We start from the raw sequence: 17,086 nt of genomic DNA on the forward strand, positions 1-17,086 counted from the left end.
TTTTGCTTGTAACCTGAAGAAGGGCCATTTTTCAAATTTGCACAAACGTGCTGTAAGAGTTAGCAGCAACCCTAAGCTACTAAGGCCAAGGCCAAGGCCTCACCAAGATCCTGTACCCCAAAGGCCACAAGACCCTCCAGCCTTCCTGCAACAACAGCAAAGCCTCCCCAGCAGGTGGGGGGATTTTAGGGGGCACTTACTGAGCTTCCTGACTCTTCAGACCCCTTGGACTGCTCTCTACCCCATTCTTTCCTGTTCCTATCACAAGATCAGATGTTCTAAAAATGATGACCATTGAGAGTAGAAATGGTCACAAGACTCTCAGAAAGTGAGTGAATATTCAAAGTATCATCAATTTCCAGCCATCCACCGTAAGGGAGCCTGAGAGAAAACAGAGGGCGGAAGGGGTGTGCTAAATCAAAGCACAGATAATACTAAACAATAGGCCAAAAAAAATCTACATTTGGCTCCAAAGTATTGGGCTGAAATGCAGAGAGGATCATGCTCCCAACTCCAGATGCCAGCAAAGGGGTTCTTCTGTCTCCTTTCCATTCTGAAGAGCACCCTCCTGGTTCAGGCTGAAATTCTGGTTATGCTCTTGGTTTGAGAGCAAGGAGAGGGTTTGAAAGCTAACCTGCTCCAGGCAGATACTCTCATTTCATTATGCTGTGGCTATGATTGAAGTTGAAATGATTAACATGCAGGGCTGGAGTCCAGGATTGGAGGCTTACTCCTCACTGCCTCAGGCAGGGGCACGGAAAAGAGAGTTAAAACCAAAGCAACAGCAGAGCCCTCAGCACAGGACAGAAGTCAGGCAGTAGGACCCCGCCACTTGCCACTCACAGGGAAGGGGACCATCTCCACAAACAACCTCCACCCCCAGTCAGGCTCCTATCAGGAGTCAGATCTCCAGTTTATTCATTAACTTCACTCTTTCCTCCTCCATCCACCTCCAGGTCAGAGGCCGAGAAGGCACTAGTCAGAGGCAGAAGGCAGGCCCAGGACTGGAAGCCAAAACCCAGGCATCCCAACTCATACCACCTCAGAAACCACCTCCAGCAGAGCCAGAAAGAACCCTGGCAATGGGTCACCCAGCCTGCCACTTTGTGGGTGAGGAAACCGGCCTGAAGAAAGCAATCAACTTGCCCAAGTTCGCACAGCAGTTAAGAGGGAGGAGCAGGGGCCAGAATAAGAACCTCCCACCCCAGGACTGGTCAACATCCCAGAGCATGGCTCCAGAGCATGAGAAGAAATGGCAAAACCAAAGCTCCCTAGGCCACAGCCATCTGAGAGGATCAACGTCCTGTCTGCCAAGGCCTCTGCTCACGTCTCCCCCACTTGGGTTTCAACGCAGATGCACGGAAGAAAGACAGTCATCTGGATAGACACAGCTGCTGATGTCAGGGGCTATCTGTGTCTCCCCAAGGCCATACAGGCCTCCTGGGGAGCCCCTCACCAAGTTCTATCTGGCAGGGCCCACCAGGAACAGGCCCCACAGGATGTGGGGCACATGCTGCACAGCAAGATGGTCATTCCCTTGTCCTTAAGTCCTTCCTTCTCTGCTGCCCAGTCTTTTTTAATAGAGACAGAGTTTCACTATATTGCCCAGTCTGGTCTTGAATTCCTGCCTCAGCCTCCCAAAGTGCAGGGATTCCAGGCGTGGGCCACTGCACCTGGACGGCTGCTACCTGACCTTCACCATTCTAATTTTCCTCCACCCAAGCCCATGTGCCTGGCTGCACTGCACCATCCAGTGATAGGTGGTGCCTCAAATCCCAGAGCTGCGAGAATGAAAGCAGACACCCACACGGGCCCCAGGGAGGCGGGAGGAGGACTTAAAATGGGAGCTCAGGCATTCCTGCTGCAAGCAGGCTCAGGGAGGGACCTGGAGCGGATTCCCAGCGTCAGTGAAGAACTCAGAACAGTCACAGGTCTGCATTAGAAAAGGCAGGCGCTGCAGAGTCATAGAATCTGGGCTGGAGCCCCTGCTCCCGGTAACACTATGTGTGGGCCTTACCTGCTGCCGCTGATAAAAGAGGACATGACAGCTACCCCGCGGGGCCTTTGTGAAAGTTAAATGAGATTCAAATTATAACTTCATCTGATTAAGTTAAATTGGTTGTGGATATTTGTAAAGGGTCTAAAACTGAGTCTGATTATGATGACAAATGTGAGTACCAGCATCCTAAGTATAACGTGAAGGCATGGCAGGATGAGAAGAGGTTCCTGGCCACTCTTGGGGCACCAAATAACCCCTGCTGGAACCCACAGACAAGAGAATGTTTGGCAAGATGAGCCACCAGCCAGCACCATTCCGCCCCCTCTCCCTGCTCCACTGACTACACCATTGGGTTCAGGGAAGGTAAGATTTTACGTATCACCAGCAGGGAGAAGCCGCAGGAGCAAACACACATAAATATAAAAGGCCCAGGTCAGTAAACAGCACCCCAAGGGAACCTGAATCAGCACCATCTACCCCCACTGTCTGGCTGCCTGGTCTGTAGCCTGGCACAGGGGAAGCCTCGATGCACAAGTGCTAGAACAATGAATAAACCATCAGCAAGACCCTCAGGGGCCTGGAGGAGCAGAGAAGAGGGCCCCGTAAGGGTCCTGGTGGAGGGCGGTGGGCATAGCAAAATGGAGGCACTGAGGATTGGCCAGGACTCCTGCAGCTTCTCTTCTGGCCTGTGGTGGGAGGCCCCTCCACCCTGGCTCCCAAGCCTGCTGGAAGGAGACAGGAAGCAGGAAGTTACAGGCCTCTCCCTAGGCTTCCTGCACACAAATGGGGTGGCCAAGAAAGAATCTAAGAGTACCATCAGCCACCAATCAGAAACAGTGGGGAGGAGATAATTCTTGCCTGGCCCCCAAAGCCCAATTTAAGGAGCTTAGAAAAGCAAAGCCAGGAGTCAGGGCAGGACAACTAGAAAATGTCAGCATCCTCTTCTATCCTCCCCAACCCACAGTTAAAGAGCAAGAAAGACCTTGACTTCAGATGGAGTTTATAACAGAGGCCCTACCCCACAATGGACCCGAACCAACACTGACCTGTTCCCTCTGAACTTCCTGCAAACACCTTGGCTGCTGACAAATAAAAGAAGGTTCCAGGATATTCCTGCAGGAAGGCAAAAAATTAGGTCATCACTTTGGTAAGAAGCCACTGTAGGGTGAATTCTGTCCATCAAGGACCACTCTTTGGGGCAGCAATCCCTCACCAAGAAACTGCTCACTCAACAAATGGAGAAGGCCAGAAATGGCAAACAGGAAGGCAGTATGCTAATGCCACTCAGTTGCTGGTGGGTACCCAAGGCATTACGATCAGAACCCAAGCCCTGGCCCAGCAGAAAAGACAGCTGCAATTGATTAGTGATGTCTGCCACGGGCAGTTACAGAAGTAACAGAATCCCCACCATGTATTTGGCATCCCTGGGGTAGACCTTTGTCATCCAAGGATTTAACATTACAATTTTGGCCACTCACAAGTAACCCAAAGTTTCAAGATACGTAAAAGTGTGTAAACTTACTGAGATGTGTTTGCATCACATATGCTATGAGGTCAATATGAAGGAACGGGCCACCTTGTTGTTTTCATCTCTACCACATTCAAAGTTACTCTTACGGAGCAATAAAAACTTGGTGGAAAATGGCCACCAAGTGAGAAATAAAACTGCAGCAGAAACTGAAAGGGCAGTTAACTTGGGGTGTGAGGATATATGCAGGAAACATTTGACTCTGCAGAAACATGACTCCGGAGAAAGCCAGGCCCATGAACAAATATTGCTGTGGATACAAATTTGGGATGGTAGAAAGTGCAAGATTCATTTCTTGAGATGTGAGGGGTCCACCGTGCCTACTCTGTTCTGTGCCTCACAGCAGTGAATTCAGGGCCAAGGAGAACATCAGAGGGAGTGAGAATCCATGCCCTGAAGGGGCTTGCAATCTAGTTGACGAAACAATACCTACTGGAAACAGCAAATGGCATTGCATTTTCACAATCACCCAGCACAGAATCAGCTTCAATTCCCCTTCACCTTCATCCTTTCCTCACTTCCCCACCCAATCAAGTTACAAATGATCCTGATCTTACTTCCAAAATGTCTCAAGTTCAATGCCTCCTCACCATTCCTCACAGGTGCCCAGCCACTCTCCCTACCATGACGTCCCCTCTTCACAGACCCCAGATTCACCCTCCTTAAGCCCAGTCCTGCTTCTGTTACCCTTGCTCAAAACCTGCAAACTTCCCAGGGCCTCCCAAGGTTGATGGCTGTCTCCACAGCACCAGTTTAATGCTGGCACATGGTGGGCACTCAAGTTCTCTTGGAAGAATGAATGGACAGATAAAGTTCTTGGCTGGTGATCTGAGGCCGCCCACAATACAGCTGTTGTCTACCTGCCCAACCTCTCCTCCATGGCTTCCCTGCACACATCCCACGCCTGGCCCGCCTGCGCCATTCACACACCCCAACTTTCTCAGGGCCTAGCCCCAGGCTGATCCTTATTCCTTCTGTTGAAATGCAAGCTCCCCTCCCGGGTTCATGTCCACCACCACCTTCTGCATGAAATGGTGCTCCTCAATCAAGGTGACCGAACTGTTTCAGCTCACATAACATTCTGCTCTCAGAAGCCATTCACCTTGTCCTTTGAACTGTCATCTTTTGAACCCATTTCTCAACTCTTTACTGGCTAACAAGCCCCATGAAGATAAGGATGTTCATCTTGTTTATTTTTGCAGCATCAGAACTTAGCACAGACTTTTTTTTTTTTAAGAGACAAAATTCTTGCTCTGTTACCCAGCCTGGAGTGCAGTGACACAATCATGGCTCACTGAAGCCTCGAACTCCTGAACTCAAGCGATCCTTCCACCTCTAGCTGGGACCATAGGTCCATAGGTCCACAAGTGTGTACCACCACACCTGGCTAATATATATATACATTATATGTATAATTTTTTAGATACAGAGGCCTCACTATGTTACCCAGGATGGTCTCAAATCCCGGGCCTCAAGTGATCTTCCTGCATCAGCTTGCCAAAGTACTGGGATCACAGATGTGAGGCACAGTATCCAGCCCAGCACAGACTCTTATACATGTGACGCATACACTGTTTGTGGAGTTCACCAGAGAACCACCCAAGGAAATCTATAAAGGCCAGGAACAAAATGAAGATAGAAAATGCCATAGGAGTTCCCAGGAAAAACAGGCTCATTTGGGATGGCATGCCAGGGTCTTGAAAGGAGCTCAGACATGAGAAGGGTCTTGAAAGAGGAGAATGGAAGAACTATCCAGAAAGGTGGAAGAGGATGAACTAAGGCGCCAAGAAGGAATGCGCAAAGCATGCCTGGGAGATTAGTCTGGCTAGAACCAAGGGTTCCCGGAGGGAGAAGAGTGGTAATAAGGCTAGACAGGCAAGATGCTGAATGCCAGGCGAATGCACCTGGATTAGATCCACTCCCTCTTAGTCAGTGAGGATGACAACCACTGCAGGCTGGGCCCTCATAGTAGAAGAAAAGAAGTCTTGTCCTCTCTTGTTCCAAGCATATTAGTTCAGTCTCCTCCACAAAGTTATAAATAACAGCCACCGTTTACTGCACACCTGCTGTGTATGAGGCCCTGAGCTATGTGCCTCACATACATCAGCTCATGGCTCCTTCCCAACATCCTGAGTACTTGGTATTGTTATCCTCATTTTGCAAGCAGGGAGCTGACGCTAAAGGAGGTAAGGGCACCTCCCAAGGCCCAACCCACTCACTCATTCACTTAACAGTGCTGGCTGGCCCTGGGGTTACAGGCTTGTGACAAAGGGGCACTCCCTCCAGCCACCCCAGGGCTTCCCACCTAAGCTGGGCTGCTTCTCCACAACTCTGCAGATTAATTCCTCAAGGTCAGCATTTACGAAGCACACAGAAGGAGCTTAATAAAGCACACTAAACAGACAGAATAGTGGCTGCCAGAGGCTGGGAGGAGGGGAAAACAGTTGTTTCATGAATATTAAAGCTTCAGTTTTACAAGCTAATTTCTAGAGCTCTGTTGCACAACAATGTAAATATACTTAATGCTACTGAACTGTAGACTTAAAAATGGTTAAAATGTACACTTAAGATTTTACATTTGCTGGGTGCGGTGGCTCATGCCTGTAATCCCAGCACTTTGGGAGGCCGAGGCGGGTGGATCACGAGGTCAGGAGTTCAAGACCACCCTGGCCAACATGGTGAAACCCCATCTCTACTAAAATATATATAAAATTTAGCCAAGGGTGGTGGCGGGCGCCTGTAATCCCAGCTATTCGGGAGGCTGAGGGAGAGAACTGCTTGAACCCAGGAGGCGGAGGTTGCAGTGAGCCAAGATTACGCCACTGCACTCCAGCCTGAGCAACAGAGCAAGACTCCGTCTCAAAAAAAAAAAAAAAGGATTTTACATTCAGTGTTTTTTACCACAATTTTAAATTTTTTTACATAAAGCTCACTTCCTAATTGGTTGAGTGGCTGCTAGTATCTTACACTGTTAATTATCTGATGCTGGAAGAGACTCTAGAATATTTCTAATCCAATATCCCACCAAAACGGAGAGTTGGAAAGAGGAGGTAAATTGTCCAAGGTTGCACAAATAAGTGGTGCCAGGTGAAGACAAGGCTCAACATAGAGGAAAGGGGCTGGGCGTCGTGGCTCACGCCTGTAATCCCAACACTTTGGGAGGCCAAGGTAGGAGGACTGCTTGAGGCCAGGAATTCAAGACTAGAGACCAGCCTGGGCAACATGGCACAACCCCATCTTTACCATAAAAAATAAAAAATTAATTATCTGGGCAAGGGGACTGCACCTATAGTCCCAGCTACTCGAGAGGCTAAGGCGGGAGGATCACTTGAGTCCAGGAGTTGGAGGCTGCAGTGAGCTGATTGCATCCCTGCACTCCAGCCCAGGCAACAAAGTGAAAAAAATAGAAGTGGCTGAATGCAGTGGCTCACGCCTGTAATCCCAGCACTTTGGGAGGCCAAGGCAGGCAGATCACCTGAGGTCACGAGTTTGAGACCAGCCTGGCCAACATGGTGAAACTCTCTCTCTACAAAAAATACAAAAATTAGCCAGGTGTGGTGGTGGGTGCCTGTAATCCCGGCTACTCGGGAGGCTGAGGCAGGAGAATCGCTTGAACCCAGGAGGCAGAGGTTGCAGTAGCCGAGATAGTGCCATCGCACTCCAGCCTGAGCAACAAAAGCAAAACCCTGTCTCAAAAAAAAAAAAAAGAAGAAGGGCAGAGGCAGACAGCAGAATAGAAGGCACAAGGCAGGAAGGTCAGAAGCCAGGGTTCAAGTTTTGCTTCTTTCACTTAATGAGTTTTGTGACCTTAGATATTTATTCTCTCTGAGCATCATATTCCTAACCTATAAGACGGCAATTAAAAGTTACAAACCTCGCCCAGTGTGGTGGCTCACGCCTATAACCCCAGCACTTTGGGAGGCCAAGGCAGGTGGATCACTTGAGGTCAGGAATTCGAGACCAGCCTGGCCAACATGGCGAAACCCTGTCTCTACTAAAAATACAAATATTAGAAGGCGTAGTGGCACGCGCCTGGAATCTCAGCTACTCGGCAGGCTGGGGCAGGAAAATCGCTTGAACCAGGGCAGCGGAGTTTGCAGTGAGCTGAGATCCTGCCACTGCACTCCAGCCTGGGCAACAGAGTGAGACTCTGTCTCAAAAAAAAGTAACAAACTTTACAAGATTATGTATGAATTAAATAAAATTATATACAGCTAATGTAATGTGCATAGAAACACTTGGCCAACTGTAAATTACTTTATCAACACTAGTTGTTATTAATATTAAATATCTGTTCATAGGTTCAAAGAACCCTGCCACAATATTAAAATCTGATTAAACCAGACCAAAAACAAAAATCCTACTCTCACCTGTTCAGGAACTTGCACACAGGGGGTCTTCAGTGAGTGAGAGTGGAACTGAATTACACTTCAAGTTTTATCTACCCCAATCCTCTCCTTCCAACCCACAGCCCAGCTGCATCAGCCATGCCAGGACCGAGCGCCAAGGGTAGGAAGCTGGTGTAATTGTCTGCCTCTCTGGCTGCATTCCTTAGCTAAATATAAATGATTTTATTCAGGCCATTGTTTGAAATTATCCATAATCCCTCTCCTCGCCTCCCCATTACTTATGATGGCAAGCTAGCTGTGTATCTCTATAGCAAAGCATATATTCAACATTCTCTGTGGCTATTTTCAATAAAGAGAAGGGAGCTGGCAGGTATATATAGGGATCCTCGCATGAGTCTTCGGTTTTCTCCACTAGTCCAGGAAAGCTTCCTGGAGGAAGAAATACCTGAGTTACCCCAGGGAAAAGGACAGCTGCAGGTCAGAAGGGCACGCGCGCATAGAGACTGGGTCTCTGAACCAAGAGTGGTAAGCCCCTGCCTTCTTACCCTCGTTTTGGTGATGCGAGGGAAAGGTAGCTCAGGGGATCCCATACTACCCCAAGCTTCCCTAGACAATACAGGCATTTGGGGGAAGATGAAGAAGTGACCCGTATATTTTTCAAAGAGGGAGGAGATCCAAGACTCCAGGTCCAAGATGTACAAGTACAAATATTGCTCTTACAACAACAAGCCAGTTTCTTGTTTGGATGTTTTTTTTAAAACCACAAGAAAGTTTTTTCACGTCCCAAACTTGAATGCACAGATGGGCTAGATCTCCAACTTCGGGGTGTGCCAGAGTCCTGTCACTCGGAGCGCTGATCTTCCAGTAGTGGCCCAGGGAGTGGTCGCGGGTGCCGGGGGACTGCAGGCTATATCCCAGCCCTGCCCGAAGGCCTCTGGCCCTCTCTGGGGTCCTTGTATGGACTGTTCCAAGCGGTGCACTGGGTCGCACAGTCGGAAACCCTCGCCAGCCCCGGGGGCTCCCTTTCTGAAACGGTCTTCCTTGGAGCCACCCCCTGGAGGACCCCCACTTCGCTCGGTGCCCGGGCCCCGCACCCATCCTCCCCTTCCCCGCCCGCTTCCCGCACGGCGCCCACTCTGTTCCTCGTCCTCTCGTCCCACCGCCGCCCTGCCCACACCGCCTCCCGTGGGCGCCCCCGGCCGCTCCGCCTTCTCGGGACCCGGCCCGGGGGTGCCCAGCCCGCCCGGCGCCGTCTCGAGGCCGCGCAACTCCGCAGGCTCACGAGACCCGCCTCGCCGCCCGCCGCCCGGGCCGCACTCACCGCGCCCGCAGGACTTGAGGGTCCCCGCACGGCTCGCGCTCCGGCCCCGCCGCCGCCGCCAGCGGAAACGGGGGGCGGGGCCTGCCCGGGAATGGCGAGTCTGCGGGGCGGGGCGGGGCCGCCCGGGGGCGGGGCGGGGAGGGCGGGGCGGGGCTGCCCGGGGGCGGGGAGGGCGGGGAGGGCGGGGCGGAGAAGGAGCGCAGGGCTGAGGGGGGCGCCAGCGCCAGTGCCCTGCACCGCCCCAGGCTGGGTCCCCTGCGTTAAAGGAGGGGGAGCCCGGGGACGGGGCACAGGGCCCGGGAGGCGCGGGTGCCCTCCGGGGGTTCCGGAAGACTCCCTCCCCGCCCCGCCACCCGCACGCCCCGACCGGCCGCTCCTCCGAGGTGCTGTGATCACGCCTTCCCCCTGCGGCGAACGGGCCTCTTCCCAGGGTAGAGGCGGGAAGGTCTGGGCCTGGCAGTGCGCTCTCCTGGGCTCTGCGCCCACACGGCACCCAAGGGCCGTCCTGGCCCAGGCCTCAGCTCTCTCCCTCGCGCCAGGCTGCCTGGCCTCCCCACCCCACCCCCACACCTACGAACCCCTTCCCGGGTGTTTCGGGCGGGCTGGATGAGATGCTGACAGCGCCTGCCGGAGACACCTCTTGCAGAAAGAGCCGTGCCTCCCCAGGAGCTGGCGGCCGCCAAGGGCGGGTACAGGGCACGGTGTGCGGGAGGGGTGCGCTGAGGCAGGAGAAACTGCAGGTAGGCATGTCTGGCCCGGCGCTTTTTCAGGCCTGGATTTTATATGTTTTTTGTTTTTTTGGTTTTGTTTTGTTTTTTCTTGAGACAAGGTCTCACTCTGTTGCCCAGGCAGGAGTGCTGCGGTGCGATCACGGCTCACTGCAGCCTCGACTTCTGGGCTCAAGTGATCCCGCCTCAGCCTCCAGAGTACTTGGGACTGTGGTCGCGCACCACCACGTCCGGCTAAGTTTTTGGTTTGTTTTTTTTTTTTTTGTGCAGACGGGGGTCTCCCTGGGCCCAAGCTGGTCTCAAACTCCTGGGCTCAAGCCATCCTCCTGCCTCTGCCTCACGAAGTGCTGGGATTATAGGCCTGGATTTTTTTTTTTTTTTTTTTTTTTTTTTTTTTTGAGACGGAGTCGCCCAGGCTGGAGTGCAGTGACCCGATCTCAGCTCACTGCAAGCTCCATCTCCCGGGTTCGCGCCATTCTCCTGCCTCAGCCTCCCCAGTAGCTGAGACCACAGGCGCCCACCACCTCGCCCGGCTAGTTTTTTGTATTTTTTAGTAGAGACAGGGTTTCACTGTTAGCCAGGATGGTCTCGATCTCCTGACCTCGTGATCCACCGATCTTGGCCTACCAAAGTGCTGGGATTACAGGCTTGAGCCACCGCGCCCGGCCTAGGCCCAGATTCTTAAAGCTAGAAGGCGTAAACTTGTTTCCAGAGAGCACTAAAACGCCATCTCTTCTCATCATTACTGTCATCAAAAACTTCTAGGCCAGGTGCCCTGGCTCAGGCCTGTAATCCCAGGACTTTGGGAGTCCCAGGTCCTTGGTAGGCCCAGGCGGAAGGATTGCTAGAGCTCAGGCACTCAGGAACTCAGGAATTCAAGAACAGCCTGAGCAACATAAGGAAACCCCATCTCAAAAAAAAAAAAAAGAAAAAGTTTTAACTAACCGGGTGTGGTGGCACACCCCTGTAGTCCCAGCTACCCCGGCGGCTGAGGCTCAGGAGTTGGAGGCTGCAGTAAACTAGGATCATGCCACTGTACTCCAGCATGGGCAGCAGAGGGAGACCCCGTCTTTAAAAGTGAAAATTTTAAAAATTTTAAAGAAACTGTATGCTGTACTTCCCACATGCCCTACCATTGCACTAAGCTTGATAGGGGACAAATTTTTAAAACCTGGCTATAATCACAAGAGTTGCCTTTGCTTTCTGCTAATTAGACTGGAAGTTTCCACTCATCTTCTGGGCCCCTTCCCTCATGCACACGCAATCTTGTTTTTGTCTATTAGACTAAACCCATAACCCATCTCCTGATCTCCCTTTCCCCGCAAGGAAAATATTCTCCTTCCACATTTGGCTTCATCCAAAGCCGCCTTCAATGCCCCTAATAAAGTCTTCCCAAGGAACCCCCACCAGCCCCAATCTTTCCAGTCACTGTGGCAGCCCCTTAGTACATGTACCCAACTCTGCCCAGGCTCCAGAAAAGGAAACTGGGTCTCAGAGAGGGAAAGAGATGTACTAGGATTGTCTGCCAGCGAGCCAACTCACTGGTAGACCATCGGATACAGCCTGGTGAGGAAGCAGTCGCAGGACTTGTGAGCTAGACACACCTGTCTGAATCCTGGCTCTGCTTTTATGGGCTGGGACCTCTTCAGGCCTGTTCCTTCACCTGTGGAATGGGGCATAAGAATACCAATTACAGGGGCGGTCATGGTGGCTCACACCTGTAATCCCAGTACTTTGGGAGGCCAAGGCGGGTGGATCACCTGAGGTCAGGAGTTTGAGACCAGCCTGGTCAATATGGTGAAACCCTGTGTCTACTAAAAATACAAAAATTAGCCAGTCATGGTGGCACATGCCTGTAATCCCAGCTACTCGGAGGGCTGAGGCAGGAGACTTGCTTGAGCCTGGGAGACGGAGGTTGCAATGAGCCAAGATCGTGCCACTGCACTCACAGCCTGGCCAACAGTGCAAGACTGTCTGAAAAAAAAAAAAAAAATACCAGTTCCACAAGGTTGATGGGCTGACCAAGATGATGGAGTGAAAGCACAACATGTGATGTGTAGTGACTGCTCAATAAATGCTAGCTTCCTCCTGCCCTTTTCGGGTTTTGTTTTGTTTTGTTGTTTTTGAGACAGGGACTTGCTCTGCCATCCAAGCTGGAGGGCAGTCGTGCCATCATGGCTCACTGCAGCCTCAAACTCCTGGACTCAAGGACCCTCCTACCTCAGACTCCTAAATAGCTGGGACCACAGGTGCATGCCACCATATCCAACTAATTGGGTTTTTTGTTTGTTTTGTTTTGTTTTTGTTTTGTTTTGTTTTGTTTTGTAGAGACAGAGGCCTCACTATGTTGCTCAAGCTAGTTTTGAACTCCTGGCCTCAAGCAATCCTCCCACCTTGGCCTCCCAAAGTCCTCTTGCCCTTTAAAAAAAGAGAGGCGGAGCACAGTGGCTCACACCTATCATCCCAGTACTTCAGGAGGCCAAGGAGGTGGATCACTCAAGCCCAGGAGTTCAAGACCAGCCTGGACAACATGGCAAAACCCCATCTCTACTGAAAATACAAAAATTAGCCAGGCGTGCATGGGCGTGGTGGCACATGCCTGTAGTCCCAGCTGCTACTCGGGAGGCTGAGCCCAGGAGGTCAAGGCTGCAGGGAACCATGATTACACCACTGCTCTCCAGCCTGGGTGACAGAGTGAGACTCTGTCTCAAATTAATTAAGTAATTAAAACAAATCTGAAATAATGGGATTCTGAAGTCTTAGAGATGGATGAAATCTTAAACGAATTCCCTCAGCAATAGCCCAGAAAATGGCTTCCCTGCTCACTCTCCTTCACCACATTCCGAGATGAATGCCTCAGTGCCTCTGAGGGGCTGACAGCTGGAAGGCAGCGCTGAAGAAAAGCTGTGGAGGAGATGGGATTATTCAGCATAAAGGACACAAAGGTGACTAGTGGTCTGTGAAGCAGACACACTGATCGTGTCCAACGAGGACTAAACGCAAGTAAACCTGACAATGAGGCACCACCTTCTTGGGGAAGGGACTTACAAATGCATGAAGTCACCAGGCTTCTGAGGGAATGCCATCGAGTTTCCCTCCTGGAGAAGATCCCAAAACATGCTGAGGAGTACCATACATCAGGTTAGATATAGGTAGGGTGATTGTATGCAGGTTTCGGGGGCACATTCTACTTACTCTTCTTGTCCTGGCATAGTTTCTAATAGTCCCCCTTTCACTCTCAAAATATCCTGGTGTGGATGATAAATTATATGCCACTTGAACTGTGAACAAAAGCAGGACTCCAAACAGCTCCTTCCAGGCCTGAATGTCAGCAACTCTGCTGGAATTTCTGAATCCCCAGGGACTTCAAAAGATAGCATGTCAGTTTATCCCCTTGAAATCACCAAATCAAATCAAAAATGACAATAGGCTAAAATTAAAGTCCCAGCCAACCACCCCAAGTCAAGTTTCGGGACTGTGCCTGCTGAATTGCGACACCTAGTGGCAAGAGCGCACGCTGCTGGAGCGGGGTTCTGCGAACACTTCACATTCGGCCATAGGTTTCCAGTGATTTGCAAAACAGCTAACAGCCAATATGTACCAAGTGTTTATGTGCCAGGCACAGTTCTAAGTACTTTACATGTTCCAACACATTGATCCTCACAACACCATGAGGTAGGTAGTAGCATCATCATCCCGACACTTTAACAGATGAGGAAACTGAGGCTGAGACAAGTTAGGTAATTTCTCCCAGGCCATTTCACCAGTAAATGACTAAGCTAGGATATAACCCCAGATTGTCTGGTTGGAGGGCCTGCACAGTTAACTACTGCTCCATCCAGACACACCTGTCTGAATGGAGGATTCAGGATTCAGACAGGTGTGTCTGGCTCTGTATGCACAAAGTTACTTCGGAGGAATCTTCACCTGAAGAGACATCCACCACCCCTCTGACATGGAGATGATGTGAGGGTACAATGAGAGGTAGAATGTATGAAAAGTTCCACTCTCGGCCGGGCGTAGTGGCTCACGCCTGTAATCCCAGCACTTTGGGAGGCTGAGGTGGGTGAATCACCTGAAGTCAGGAGTTCGAGACCAGCCTGGCGAAACCCCGTCTCTACTAAAAATACAAAAATCAGCCAGGCCTCAGTCAGGCCTGTAATCCCAGCTACTAGGGAGGCTGAGACAGGAGAATCGCTTGAACCCAGGAGGCGGAGGTTGCAGTGAGCCAAGATCGTGCCACTGCACTCCAGCCTGGGCAACAGGACGAGACTTCATCTAAAAAAAAAGAGTTCCACTCTCATGTCTACCAGTACAGAATAGTAGTTTCCACATCTATAAAAATTGCCTGGGCCTGGCGTGGTGGCTCACGCCTGTAAATCCCAGCACTTTGGGAGGCCGAGGCGGGTGGTTCATCTGAGGTCAGGAGCTCGAGATCAGCCTGGCCAACGTGGTGAAACTCTGTCTCTACTAAAAATACAAAAATTAACCAGGCGTGGTGGCGGGCACCTGTAATCCCAGCTACTCGGGAGGCTGAGGCAGGAGAATCACTTGAACCCGGGAAACGGAGGTTGCAGTGAGCTGAGATCACGCCACTGCACTCCAGCCTGGGAAACGAGTGAAACTCCGTCTCAAAAAAAAAAAAAAAAAAATCACCTGGGCACAGTGGCTCACACCTGTAATCTCAGCACTTTTATGAGGCCCAGGTGGGCGGATCACCTGAGGTCAAGAGTTTGAGACCGGTCTGGCAAACATGGTGAAACCCTGTCTCTACTAAAAATACAAAAAACTTAGCCAGGCGTAGTGGTGAACACCTGTAATCCCAGCTACTCAGAGGCTGAGGCAGGAGACTTACTTGAACCTGGGAGGCAAAAGTTGTAGTGAGCAGAGATCGCGCCACTGCACTCCAGCCTGGCAACAGAGCGAGACTCCGTCTCAAAAAAAAAAAAAAAAAAAAAAAAAAAAAAAAAAAAAAAAAAAAAAAAAAAAAGCCTCCCCAGGCGACTGCGGAAGATGGAAGATGGCGGAGGTGCAGGTCCTGGTGCTCAATGGTCGAGGCCATCTCCTGGGCCGCCTGGCGGCCATCGTGGCTAAGCAGGTACTGCTGGGCCGGAAGGTGGTAGTCCTACGCTGTGAGGGCATCAACATTTCTGGCAGTTTCTACAGAAACATGTTGCATGTTGAAGCACCTGGCTTTCCTCCACAAGCGGAGAACACAAACCTTGCCCAAGGCCCCTACCCCTTCCGGGTCCCCAAGGCATCTTCTGGTGGGCGGTGAGAGGCATGCTGCTCCACAAGACCAAGCGAAGCCAGGCCGCCCTGGACCGCCTCAAGGTGTGTGATGGCATCCCACTGCCCTGCGACAAGAAAAGCCAGATGGTGGTTCCTGCTGCCCTGAAGGTCGTACGTCTGAAACCTACAAGAAAGTTTGCCTATCTGGGGTGCCTGGCTCATGAGGTTGGCTGGAAGTACCAGGCAGTGACAGCCACCCTGGAGGAGAAGAGGAAGGAGAAGGCCAAGGTCCACTACTGGAAGAAGAAACAGCTCATGGGGGAGGAAAACAGGCCGAGAAGAACGTAGAGAAGAAAACTGACAAATACGCAGAGGTCCTCAAGGCCCACAGACTCTCGGTCTGAGCCCAACAAAGACTGTTCATTCCTCATGCTTGGCCTGGCCTGCCCTTACTCCATCGTCATCCTGGAATGTGCAGGACCCAGGGGCAGCAGCAGTCCAGGTGCCACAGGCAGCCTGGGACATAGGAAGCTGGGAGCAAGGAAAGGGTCTTAGTCACTGCCTTCTGAGGTTACTTGAAAGCACTCGGAGAATTGTGCAGGCGTAATGTATCTATGACCAATAGAAAGAGCAACCAGTTACTATTAGCAAAAGGGAGCCGGAAGACTGATTGGAGGGGCCCTGCCTTGTGAGTGGAGCGTCTGTTTAACTTTCCACCTGGTCATATAACTCTGCAGCTGTTAGACTGTGCAAGCACCTGGGGACAGCATGAGCTTGCTGTTGTGCAAAGGGGATTTATAGAAGCATAGACTGGGAAGATGTGCCACCAAGGGGTTACAGGCGCTGTCTGTGCTCCTCACCTGTATTTTGTAATCAGAATCAAATAAACTACTTTTAAAGAAAAAAAAAAAAATCAGGACATTGCCTGGGCTCAGTGGCTCACACCTGTAATCCCAGCACTTTGGGAGGCCCAGGCGGGAGATCATTTGAGCTCAGGAGTTTAAGCCCAGCCTGGGCAACATAGTGAGCCCTTGTTTCCACTTTTTGTACTTTTTTTTAAGAAAAAGAGAAAAAAAGTAATAATTTTTTTAAAAAAAACAGGGCAAGAAACTAGACAAGGAGAAAACTTATGAACCATCAGTGAAATGCACACTGGAGCTGCTATTTTAAAGAAGCACATGCCAGAGTGATTAAACAGTTCCTTCCCTACCTCACCTCCTTGACCACATTTACTTGTGTAATTTGTAGGGTGGTTACTCGTCACTGACACCTACCAGGTACCAAGAGGATCTCAAACCCTAGAGCTCCCACAGTTGTCAAGGTGAGGCAGGGAAAAGTGACCAAAGACTGTTCTTCCGCTTCCATTCCAAATGCCCTCTTCTCAAGGGTGCACATCATTCCAAGGACCCCTCCTTTCTTCACCTTGTTTCTCCTCCAAGGCTCAAAATGAGGCAGGCGGCAGGACTGAGAGGACCACAGGGGTCTTGTGTAAGTCTTTGTTCTATAGGGCTGCCATGTGATTGTTGAGACATATTTATTCTTTTTTTAAAAAAAGTATGTGTTGTTTATCTGAAATTCAAATTGAACTATTCTGTGTTTTTAACTGCTAAATCTGGCAACTCTACTTTGTTACTGATTGTTGCTCAGACAATTGGAAAACACAGATTAGAAGAGGCCAGCAAACTTTGTCTGTAAAGAGCCAGATAGTAAACATTTTCAGTTTTGTAGGGTATACAGTCTCTGTCCCAACTGCTCAGCTCTGCCATTGAAGCAGGACAGCAGTCATAAAAAATACATAAAGAAATGAGCATAGGCCGGGCGCGGTGGCTCAAGCCTGTAATCCCAGCACTTTGGGAGGCCGAGACGGGAGGATCACGAGGTCAGGAGATCGAGACCATCCTGGCTAACACGGTGAAACCCCATCTCTAC

The 17,086-nt window shown here is 50.7% G+C and overlaps 1 protein-coding gene and 1 pseudogene across 2 annotated transcripts in view; one reads left to right on the top strand and one right to left on the bottom strand.

Annotated features, from left to right (window-relative positions):
* The window catches only part of TSPAN9 (tetraspanin 9), a 207,221-nt gene extending 197,937 nt beyond the window's left edge, over positions 1-9,284 (bottom strand). The window contains exons 1-2 of one of the 2 annotated variants that reach the window (XM_030939366.1): positions 9,198-9,284; positions 3,046-3,112 (exon numbers count right to left, since the gene is read on the bottom strand). The gene's annotated coding sequence lies outside the window, so the exon portion shown is untranslated. The remainder of the gene's footprint in view (positions 1-3,045; positions 3,113-9,197) is intronic. The other variant, XM_030939368.1, reaches the window with a different exon arrangement.
* A 5,661-nt stretch (positions 9,285-14,945) lies between these two features.
* On the top strand, positions 14,946-15,561 carry LOC104659019 (annotated as a pseudogene).
* The last annotated feature ends 1,525 nt before the right edge of the window (positions 15,562-17,086 follow it).

Source organism: Rhinopithecus roxellana, chromosome 10 (genome assembly GCF_007565055.1).
Source record: "Rhinopithecus roxellana isolate Shanxi Qingling chromosome 10, ASM756505v1, whole genome shotgun sequence".
Taxonomy (NCBI): Eukaryota; Metazoa; Chordata; class Mammalia; order Primates; family Cercopithecidae; genus Rhinopithecus; species Rhinopithecus roxellana.